This window comes from Eumetopias jubatus, unplaced genomic scaffold (genome assembly GCF_037043125.1).
Source record: "Eumetopias jubatus isolate StellerSeaLion01/CBP00866 unplaced genomic scaffold, mEumJub1_p1.0 scaffold_7, whole genome shotgun sequence".
NCBI lineage: Eukaryota > Metazoa > Chordata > Mammalia > Carnivora > Otariidae > Eumetopias > Eumetopias jubatus.
The window spans coordinates 130,296,154-130,308,269 of NW_028274813.1; the positions used below are offsets into that span (position 1 = coordinate 130,296,154).

Here is a 12,116-nt window from a genome sequence, read left to right on the forward strand (position 1 = left end):
TAAAGTAATTCATGCTGAAAACAACATGATAATAACTTGAAAAAGGACAATGTTTACATCAAGCCGAAGCAGGACCTAATTGTAAATATTCATATTATGTTCAGTATATGTTTTTTAAAGATTTTACTTATTTATTTGACAGAGAGAGAGATAGCGAGAGCAGGAACACAAGCAGGGGGAGTGGGAGAGGGAGAAGCAGGCTTCCCGCTGAGCAGGGAGCCCGATGTGGGGCTCGATCCCAGGACCCTGGGATCATGACCTGAGCCGAAGGCAGACGCTTAACGACTGAGCCACCCAGGCGCCCCATGTTCAGTATATTTTTGATCACTAATCTTTACTGGATGTGTACGAGAAAGATGAGAGCAAAGGTCGTTAGGAGAAAGAAAATTATCTCTGAAATGACCCTGATATCAGGGGAAGATCATCTGAATGCAAGAAGTAATCGAGGAATGGAAAGGAAGGAACAGAATTACGACAGGTTGAGGAGGGAGCTTGGTGGGTATTAGACAGCGAAGGATCAGAGGATTTTCTAAGGTTTCAGTTTGGAGGGATGGGGATAACAATGAAACAAGCAATGTTTGTAGAAAGGGTGGTGCCTATGTCAAAACACACAGGAGAGAGATTGGGTCCAGGGATGAAGAGGCATCCTGGTGAGACTGCATGGCGTACTTTTACATAGTGTTTTCAGAGAGACCAGAGAAGCAAGGCTTGGACCGATCCTTGGGGCACAGCTGCAGTTAGCCCAAATCCTCACACTTGCAACAGGTGCCTTAGGTATTACACAGTGTAATGAATAAGAAAGCTTATGAATAAGGAAGAAGAGGCCCAGGCAGGGGTGTAAACAAGGAGGAGGAAGTAGCCAAGACAGAGAAATGAAGCCAAAGGGGCCAAGGGTGAGACAAAAGAGCATCCTGCACCAGAAGTCGGAGGAAGGGGCTGGTGGGGAGGTGCTGGTTAGTGGCATCTTTGCTGCCAGAAAGGTATGGGAAGGAGGACATCCAAAGTGAGAAAATTCCTGAAAAGGCAGGAAGGGAAAGATTTCTAGGCTCAGACGAGAGAATCAAGTTTGGAAATCGAGGAGGGAACAGTGAAAGAATGAGTGTAGACAGAAAGGTTATTTGTTGGAATGTATTGCCACAAGCCACAGCAAAAGAATTTTGCTGGCTCAAGTAAAAAGGAATTTATTTGGAAGGCTTTGGGGCAACTCCCAAAATGCATAATAAGACCAGATAACCAGACTTGGCAAGAGGGCTGAACCAGGGGAGACTGGGCCTGAAAAAGACAGGTAAGCTCAAAGCACAGCATGAGCTTGGGTTAGGCCCCATCACTGGTACTAGTGCTGTTGGACACGCACCAAGAACACAGGTGTCATCTGGTCTCCTCTACTGTCACTTCAAAGCTCTGAAGTCCCCAAGTGTTCTCCCAAGGTTCAAAAGCCCGGTGGCAAGTGTCTTCTTAGCTAACCCTCCATTATCTGCCCACTCTCCCCCCGCCGCGACTTCTAAGAGCACCTGACTATTCAGCTTTGTGAGACATATTTGATGTCCCACCAGATACCCAGGGCAGACATTCTTTCCAAAAATAAGGCTCTTACAAAAACAAAATAAAACAAACACACAAAAAGCCTCATACAGTCAAAAGTAGCCAAAACAAGAGACACTTGTCTACCACTTCCCACCTTGCCAATTCCCAGACCTGCATTTCAAAACCAAAAGCAAAACAACGCATATGATGCAAAAGGCTTCTGCCTCACGTAATAACCGTCTGCCTTTGTACCGCCGGAAACACTCTACTTCCCAGAGCGAGCCATTAAAATCTCTCCACTCTATCCAAGCTCCAGCCCCAAGAGCCCTGACTGACACCCTTTCCTTTGGTTTTCATTCTCTAGCAAGCTTGTTCTGATATTTTGCAAACCACAAAGCAATGACAAAGTCAGACAACACTAATGCACGTGTAAACTTGATGGAAAGACATTTCAAAGAAGGAAGTTAAAACACTGACATGATACAGTAAGGAAGGAAACCGGGTCATGGCTTTAGTTGTCTTCTCTGTGGCAGGTCTCTGCTGTGGGTAACACCAACGGCTTCCCTACACCAGAGCCCTCTCCACGCTACTTTACCTTCAGCCAGCACTTTGGCAGCTGGGGGCACTTAATCCTCGGGGTGACCCTGTGACCCTCAACGTCACACATGAAGATTTCAGCTCTGGGTCATCCTGCATGTGTAGGGTTACAACAGCCTTTCAGAACTGCCTCTCACTAACTTTTTCTTTCTTTTTCAAACATCCTTTAGTTTTAGATTGGGCAAGAGCAAAAATAAGATTACTTGATAGTAAATCGCCCCTACCATACAATTACAAAATGATGCTCTTCACCACATTGTAAGATTTCAGTTCGCAGCCAGCCTATTTCTGATTTCTTCATGGGGACTAATGTGATATAATAATAAAGATAAGGCTGTAACCCCACCAGGTAATTCAAATCCCCACTTAAATCCTCCACAAGTGGCCCCAAGTTTTCTCTTGTCAAAATAAAGACTTTAAGACGCAAGATGGTTTGGGGCGCCTGGGTGGCTCAGTTGGTTAAGCGACTGCCTTCGGCTCAGGTCATGATCCTGGAGTCCTGGGATCGAGTCCCACATCGGGCTCCCTGCTCAGCAGGGGGTCTGCCTCTCCCTCTGATCCTCTTCCCTCTCATGCTCTCTGTCTCTCATTCTCTCTCTCACAAATAAATAAATAAACTCTTAAAAAAAAAAAAAAAAAGACGCAAGATGGTTTAAGAACAAATGAGAACTCCATAGCCTTAAACCAAACTCTAGCTCCTCTGATTAAACCATCTTTCATTCAAAGAACTATTTCACACTTGACATTCTTACGCCATATGCAACTGTTACGGGATAAACTGCGTTCCTCCAAAATTTATGTTGGTATCCTAACCCCAGGTAACTCAGAATGTGAGCATATTTGAAGATAGGGCCTTTTAAAGAGTGATTAAGCTAAAGTGAGACAATTAGGGTGAGCCTAATCCAATCTGACTGATGTCCTAATAAGAAAAGGAAATTTGGACACACAAAGGGACACCAGGGACATATACACGGACAAAGAAGGCAGCCATTTGTAAGCCAAGGAGCAAAGCCCGGGAAGAAACCAAAGCTACCTCTACTTTGATCTTGGATTTCCAGGCTCCAGAACGGTAGGAAAATACAACAAATTTCTGTTGTTTAGCCCCCCAGTCTGTGGTACTTTGTTATGGCAGTCCTAGCAAACTCATACAGCAACCCGTTCAAAGAGACCAACTGAATTATTAGTAAAGAAAACAATGTGTGTGAATCACCATCTACTTTCATCGGTGTTTTAAATATTTTTCACATGTCATGAGTGGATGGATTTTGTAATTCCCCGTAAGAAAACATGCTTGAAAAGCCTAATGGCAAATCAGTTGTAAATGTTTCTGCCGTGCTGGGGCAGGCAGTAAGGACTGTCTTCAAAGTCCCCCGACTTACTTTATTAGAAGGCCAGATGTTCGACAGATGAATGGATAAAGAAGAAGTGGTATATATACACAATGGAATATTATGCAGCCATCAAAAGGAATGAGATCTTGCCATTTGCAACGACGTGGATGGAACTGGAGGGTGTTATGCTGAGTGAAATAAGTCAATCAGAGAAAGACATGTATCATATGACCTCACTGATATGAGGAATTCTTAATCTCAGGAACAAACTGAGGGTTGCTGGAGTGGTCGGGGGTGGGAGGGATGGGGTGGCTGGGTGATAGACATTGGGGAGGGTATGTGCTACGGTGAGCGCTGTGAATTGTGTAAGACTGTTGAATCACAGATCTGTACTTCTGAAACAAATAACGCAACATATGTTAAGAAAAAAGAAAAAGAAGAAGATAGCAGGAGAGGAAGAATGAAGGGGAGTAAGTCAGAGGGGGAGACGAACCAGGAGAGATGATGGACTCTGAAAAACAAACTGAGGGTTCCGGAGGGGAGGGGGGTGGGGGGATGGGTTAGCCTGGTGATGGGTATTGAGGAGGGCACGTTCTGCATGGAGCACTGGGTGTTATGAACAAACAATGAATCATGGAACAGTACACCAAAACAAATTATGTAATATATGGTGATTAACATAACAATAAAAAATTAAAAAAAAAAAGAAGGCCAGATGTTGGCTGCTTGCATGACTGTGTCCCTCATTAGGTGATCTGTGTTGTTTTTCTTTCAGCAAAGGCTTTATTTGTTTAAAAGACACGAGGCTTGACTTCCAAATTCAAGTGACCATTTGCCGGTAAGATTCATTAAGTGTCCCAGACTCTGAGATAGGGAGCTGTACAGGTGACTTATGAATGAAGTAATCCCAAAGGCAAATTCCTGAGAAAGTCAGAAGATCAGGAAAATAAAAAGGAGGAAGCCAGATAAGGACATGTCTTCAGGCAAAGTTTTACAGATAATCGCTTCAGGTTTATCCCACGATGGGGATCACTGGATCCTTAGAGTACAATCTGCATCGCAGCCCTGTCCTGACCCAAGGCAACAGGCATGGAACTTTCAAACTCCCAAATCCATCAGTCACTGGCTGAGGGGATAAGAAATTCCCAGACTCTACCAGGCCAATCCTTTGGGGGGATAAAAGAGCTTCAGAAGCTGGCTCTTGGGAGCAAAAGCTCCTCAAAGTCCTGGGGCCCCACAAATAAAATAAAAGGGACTTGAGGGGGTCTGGTGGGAATACCAGCCTTATACATCACAGTAAGCACTGAATCATTCTGTTTCTTCAACTCCTCTGTAAGGTTATGGGTTGTGTTCTGGAAGGTCACCTAGACTTCTGGAGTCTGCATTGCTTTAAGAACTTCAGCCTCACTCAGATTTTTATTAGGCCCAGACATCCCTATCATTTCTACCATGCCCCCCGTTCTATTCCATGCACTCTTCCCTCAGGGAAACAAGCTGAAAGGAGCTCCCTGAGCTATAGGGTCTCTGTATTCTCTCTCCCTCCGTCCCGCCCCCCAGCTTCTTTTCAAACCTTCTTCGCCCGGCCCATCCTCTTTCTGAGGGTCTCTCTCTCTCTCTCTCTCTCTCTCTCTCTCTCTCATCACATCCTCACTCCTACCCTCTGATGTTCTACATTTTTCTGGACTCTCGGTTGGATTTCTTCCAGCACTGTGCTGGCACTCTTAATCGTAATCTGGTTGACAAACGAGAACAGTATCATGGACTGATTTTCCCCAGGGTCTCAGAAGAATGCATGCTTTCTCCGGCCACCTCGGGCTGGGTTGAATTAGGACGTACATTCGTGTCTCCGTCACGGCCTCCAGTGGGAGCATTCAGCTTTTGCAGTCTGAAAAGTCCCCTGATTTCTTGGCCTTTACATTGACTGAGAATTTGGCTTTAATAGGATACAGCAAAAGTAGGCATAAGAGAAATGTGAGTCATATGCTGGTACAATTTATCTGTGCCCGTAGGGCCTGCTCCGGCCTCATCTTTACACACTGCTTGCATACGGTGATGCTTTGCTGAATGGAATACATACACAGGTCATAATGAATAACTCAGGGCCTAGGGTCACCTGGTTTTCCAAAACCAAGAGTTCAGTTTTTATCAAGGCCCAATATCAACCCCAAAGCTCTTTCTGTAGAAGAGAATAAATCCCGGCTAAAAAGTAACTTGACTAAATCCTCAGGGGTCTGAGATTCTCCTCTTGGGGTTTGCCATTGTCTCCTACAGTAACTTGATACACCTCCAAAACTTTAAGTGCCATTGATTGGATCTGCTTGGACTGCAATCTGGACCATCTAGGGAAAATTGTTCTGGATCCCATTCCAATTGGGACATTGTATTAATTTTCTAGGGCTGTTGTGTTGTAACAAATTGCCACAAACTCAGAGGCTTCAAACAGCAGGAATTTATTCTCGCACTGTTCTGGAGGCCAGAAGCTAAACATCAAAGCGTTGGCAAGGTTGGTTTCGGCTGGAGGCTCTGACAAGAATCCGGCTCCACGCTCCTCTCGTAGATGTTGGTGCTCGTGGCAATCTTTGGCGTTCTTGGCTTGTAGATGAATCACTCCAGTCTCTGCCTCTGTCTTCCCATTGGCCTCCCCTCTGTGTCTGTTTATATCTTTCCCTTTTCTTATAAAGATATTTACCATTGGACTTAGGGTACACGTTTTTATAAGAATGATCTAAATCTAGGATGGTTTCCTCTAAGATCCTTGACTTAATTATGTCGGCAAAGACTCCTTTTCCAAATAAGATAACATTTACGGGTCTTGGGATTTAGGACGTGGACATATATTTCAACCCACCACAGAATTATTTCTGATTACTCAGTTATTAGCTTTAAATATCCATCCAAATATAACATATATTCTTACTAGTACACAATACAAGGTGGAGTAAACAAAGGAAACTTGTCTTTTAGTTTGGAAAAAAATACCCCAACATCTCTAAGACTATGAGGTAGCAGGGTTTTCACAGAATTTATGTCCCTTTCCACGACATACGTAAGTTTTACTCAGGCCAAAGAATTTTCTTGTCTTCATATTCTAGCAGCTCATGGCACCAGTATATTTGGCCCATGTAATATGTTATGAATGAGTGAGACAGTCATGCCTCTGTAGACTAAATTGTGGCATGGAGCCGAACAGTTGAAATAATTGTGAGGTAAGGTGGTTATGACATGCTGCTAGATATCTACGTAGGTAAAATAAACTATCCCAGTGGATCAACAGGAGGACTTTTATTGCTTTGCTCCTCGAAAGAGATCACCTCCAAATAATAAATGCAATTGGAGTCGCCACCTGCGAAGCTTTAACAATTCACTTTCATTCTCCAAGACCAATCCAAGATCAGTTGACCTGGCCAAACCTGACAGTTAAGTAAAAACAAAATAGAAATCACCATCCTCACATCTGGAGCCCTACTTAATACCCATCACCCAGTGTGATGAGCACTGAGTCTTACACACAACTGATAAATTATTGAACACTACGTCTGAAACTAATGATGTACTATCTATGTTGGCTAATTGAATTAAAAATTCAATTAAATTCAAATTAAAAAAATTAAAAAATTGGGCACCTGGGTGGCTCAGTTGGTTAAGCGATTGCCTTTGGCTCAGGTCATGATCTTGGAGTCCCGGGATCGAGTCCCACATCGGGCCCCCTGCTCGGCAGGGAGTCGGCTTCTCCCTCTGGTCCTCTTCCCTCTCGTGCTCTCTATCTCTCATTCTCTCTCTCTCAAATAAATAAATAAAATCTTTAAAAAAAGAATTAAAAAATTAAAATTTTTAATTTTAATTTTAATTTAATTGAAAAAATTTTAATTTAATTAAAAAATTTAAAAAAATCAACCTCATACTTTCCCAGAAAAAAAAATTTGGGGGGGGGAGCATTAAATTTAGACATTTCTCCCTAGAAATTGTAATATCTTTGCAGTATTAGTTTGATAGCTAGGGGGAGCTCCATAGGCTTCAACTTGGCTCTTCTTACCTTAATAGCTCTTGTATCAAAATCTGGAAGGCATGTTCTTCCTGGATAGAGGGTATACGTAGCAACTACATGCTCACCAACCAGATAATTGATAACAAAAGGGTTTGTGATCTACTAAGACTATGAGAAGCATTTGTGAATCAAAACTCCATTTGTTTCTTGACCCTTGTAAGACTCTATTATGACCAGTGCAAAGCAATGGTACACTGAGATCCCAAGAGTTGATGTTACATACAGCCAGTGTCCAGTGACCCTTGGAAGATTTGAGTAGCTTGTTCTCTTTAGGGAGAAAAACAAAAAAAACCTGCTACATAGCTGAAGGGAAGTTCAATAAAAGATTTAATATGTGTATTTCTGACTTTTTTTTTTTTTTTTCAAAACCTCAAAGGTACTCAGTCTGAGAATCAGGCAATGAGATATGACATTTTGATCCAAATTCTATTCTCTCCAGACCAGGAGCTATTCTTCAATTGTAAGAACCATGGGAAAGGGGATTTCCACTTTGGAGAAGATGGACTCTTCCCAATATTTTTCAATATGGACTCTTCTCAATATTTTTCTCCGTTCCTCTTACTAAGTACAACTGAAAATCCTGGATGTCTCCTCTATTTAAAGGAGAAACAGAAAAAGCCACAAATACAGTTGGAGACTTGAACACCCCTGTCAACACTTGCTGAGACAACTAAACAGAAAATCAGCCCGTATAGAGAATGCAAGATACCCTCAACCAATAGGATCCAATTGACATTTATAGAATACTCCACCCAGCAACGGCAGAACACACATTTTTTTAATTGCCCGTGAGACACATATCAAGATAGACCATATTCTGGGCCATAAAACAAACCTCAACAAGGTTAGAAGAACCGCAATGATACAGAGTGTGTTGTCTGACCACAACAGCATTAAACTAGAAATCACTAATGGAAAGAAAATAGGAAAATCTTCAAACACTTAGAAACTAAAAACACACTTCTAAATAATACATGGATCAAAGAGGATGTCTCAAGGGAAAAAAAAAACAAACATTAATGTGCATGAAATTATGTAAACCCCTCATTCCTTCTTTTAAGCTCAGTGGGGTATGAGAGGCAGCTGGCTCATTCTATCTTTCTGGAAGATTCCATGCCCAGTGAACCTTCTAATGGTAGAGACACCATGGCCCTAATACTGACTCTCAGTGGGCACTTTTTTCCATATTACCACATGCAATAATTACATCAGTTATTTAAATATTTAAATGTGGCTTTCAGAATCCTATTTCTTAAGAGAAAAAGAAATTTTATTATCTTCAGCCACACCTCAGCCAGATAGACAATCCCAGATTGCCACTGTTATTCTATCCCCTTAGATTATACTGCCTTCAAGACACTCCTGGATCCCACACTGTAGATCACTGGGTGTAAGGACACTTGGTTTCATACAGTGGAGTCCAACTCTGCCTAAGGAGACTTGGTAACTTCCAGAACTGACGGGAAGCTGGATAACCAGGCTTTGAAACTCAGGTAGGTTGAGGAGAGACCAGACAACGGTAAGTATAAGCATCTTCTTCCACAGAACTATCCTTTTAGGACATTTCCACCAGCAACACTATCACTAGACCTCAACAGCATCATTGCAGGACTCTTGATGCTGCCATAGGCCCCTCCCCCCAAATAATGTTCCAACTCTCTCTACAGGACACGACCACTCCTTCAGGAATAAAAGTCCCAGACAAGAAAATCCATCTGGCCCCCATGACACCAAGTCAGGATTCACAACTGAATTTACTTGCTTTCACCCTAATAATTATGCTATCTTGTTTCCCAAGGATGGCCTTTAAGATCTCGGTAAATTAGAAGTGTGGAGGTAAATGATGGGTGGATGGAGGAGATGAAAATGATGGGCTAAAGAGGGTGGATTCAAAATAATCTATTATTAAATTCTTTATTTGCCTCTACCCATTGATTGGCAGAAGGGATGGAATGCCCAGGCCAAACTGACATATTTTATGGTGAAATTTACTGTTTTACCTTACTGAAAAGACCAGGAGTAGATCTGACTTTAATTGATAATTAATCAAGAGTTCAACGGTCCAGACCTTGGTTTTTGTCTGCTTCTCGGAATCCATCCCCGCACTCAGTCTTCTACTCCACATGGTGACAAGAAACCTGTTGCTTCCCTGGGGTCCTGGTCCTCTCAGCTTCAAGCCGAGTAATAAGAGGAAGAAGGGTCTCCAGGGTCTCTTTCATTTGAGTTCAGCAAACCCTCAGTGTTTCTCACTATGTTAGCCCGGGACACATTCCCTAAACCCTAACCTGTCACCACAGTCAATAAGATGTTCTGCATTGATTGGCCAGGCTGGTCCAACTCCTAACTTTTGGAGGGGTCTAGAGCAAGATTATAAGTAGAGGCCCATATAGTATATGTCAAATTATTTTAAAATTATAAATCAAATTATAAATCATTTGTATTTATATTCTATTATATTTATATTTTAAAATTATAAATCAAATTACATGTTAAATAAAATATATTCTACCCTCTTAACAATATACTTTAACAATAACCTGGGAGGAAGGTCTGCATTTAGAATTCTCAGACTCCTTAGAGGCCTGCTCTGGAATATGAGCGTCATGGAAAAGGGTAGCCTAAGGCCTGATGAATTCTCTTTCCTTTCTTGCCTCTGGCCTATGGCCTGATGAATTCTCTTTCTTTTCTTGGCTCTAGCCTGTAGCCATATGTACACATGTGGTCACTCTGGCATGCACATCCATACTTGGTCCACAATGCCACAAATAGCTAGCTATTAACCACCCAGGTGAGCACATACCAGCTGCCTTGTCCGCTCTCAGGAGAGGGAAGAGGCCACCAGGTGACTTGGAAGCAGGTAGAGATGTTTAGGCAGGCCATTTTGGGAATCCTGGATACTTAGATCTAGAACATGGACAAAAATGGGAAGTGGGGGGTCCTGTTGGGCATATTGACTGGGCTCAGTGTGGGTTCTCCACAGTGCAGATGAATATGATGCAGGAAGGCTCAAGCAGGACCCAAGATAGGGTCCTACTTGCACAGATCTGGGGGCAGTGCTGGGCAGAGGGTCAGCAACTTGTCCTTCCTTATAGCCAGGGGTGAAATCAACACCACAGGAAGCACAGGGCCATTGAATGCAGATCTAGGAGTGGTTCTCCAGAAAGAAATTAGAGACCGTCCTCGGACTTTGGATAAATGGGTATCGGTGGCCAGGAAATAGCAAATGCCAACTGCACTCATGACTTTAAATATGCTTTAAAATTGGACAGGTGTTTTTGGCTCCCACTTTGTTGCTCTTCTGGGTCCACTGTGGGTCAGTTTGGTTTCCTTCCAATTTAAATTTCACTGCTTGCCTCCGTTAGCCCCGTGCCCTTCCCCGTTGCACCAGTGATCCCGGGCTCTGACCCAGGCAGAGACTCCATTGGACTCTCTCACGGAACATCACCCCAGCCACAGCCCATTGCCTCTCATCCGGACAATCGTAACTGCCTCCTTATGGGTCCAGTTCTCTGAATCCTGTTTTTTTCCCTCACCCTTACACCGGACACTCTACCCCTCACTGCTGTTGCCTTCTATCAACAGACATTTTCTGTTCTGTAGTCAGAGCAAGAATCTTTTAAAAATAATTTTTAAAAACCTAAATGTTGCACCTGCTATGAAGACCCCTAGCCTTCAGGAAAACGCTGCCCCTCAGTGTGGCTGGCAAAGCCTGCATGGTCTGGGCCAGGTTAGCCTCTCCTCAAATACCTCTCTCCACTCTGCCCCAGGGCCCTCCCTCCCCAGTTGTGGGGGATTTCTTTCACTTCTTTGGATCTCTCTCTCTCTCTCTCTCTCTTTCCCTCCTTGTCTTGACTCTCTTATTTCCATAGTTTCACAAAGTATTTTCCCTCTCCTAAATCCATTTACATCTCTTTCCTTTTACTTTAATTAAATAAATACTCATCATCCTTTAGCTTTTAACAGAAAAGTAATAACCTCTGGGATACCATGCCTGACTCACCAATACAGGGTGAGTTCCCCAAATGCAGAACCCCACAGAGGATGCAGCCTCATGGCAAGTCAGATCATGTGTATAATGACACATTCCCTAAATTAGGCAAATTCACGAGGAATGGCATCTTCAGTTCTCAACAGAACTCTATGGGGTGCTTGGTTTTATTACTGCTTGGAAGATGGGGACTCTGAAGCTTAAGAACTTAGGGACTTCTCCAAGGCCAAGGCTACATAGGTAGCAACAGGAAGTGCCAATTTTCTCTCCAAATACCATGAACATCAGCCTATTATTTGCATCCCTGGTGTGTCCAAGCCTTCCCGACAGTAGAGAGATCATGGTTTCCGTAATTCCTAACACATCATCCTTAAAAGCCCAGGCTGGAGCTGGCTGAAGCTGCCAAGAAAACAGCCAATTAGTGCTCTCTTTGGGGTTCTTTTTCCTCTGTATTACTTCACTTCCTGAAGACTCCTTCCTTTGTTTATCCACTGAAGTTCAGCAGAGCCCCTAGTGCTTGCTCTAACATGGAATCGTAATAATTAGTCCAACAATGACAATTCTATTATAATTTCATTTTTATCACCGGAGATGCCCAGACACCTTGCCAACACTCAGTCTGTACCTTTGT

The 12,116-nt window shown here is 43.0% G+C and overlaps 1 protein-coding gene across 24 annotated transcripts in view; it reads right to left on the reverse strand.

Annotated features, from left to right (window-relative positions):
* Positions 1–12,116, reverse strand: part of LOC148163991 (uncharacterized) — a 75,924-nt gene that overhangs the window by 35,943 nt on the left and 27,865 nt on the right. The window contains exon 1 of one of the 24 annotated variants that reach the window (XR_015768617.1): positions 2,120–2,545. The exons of the other annotated variants lie outside the window; for them this stretch is intronic. The gene's annotated coding sequence lies outside the window, so the exon portion shown is untranslated. Of the gene's footprint in view, positions 1–2,119; positions 2,546–12,116 lie in introns of those variants that run through there. 24 annotated transcript variants of the gene reach the window in all.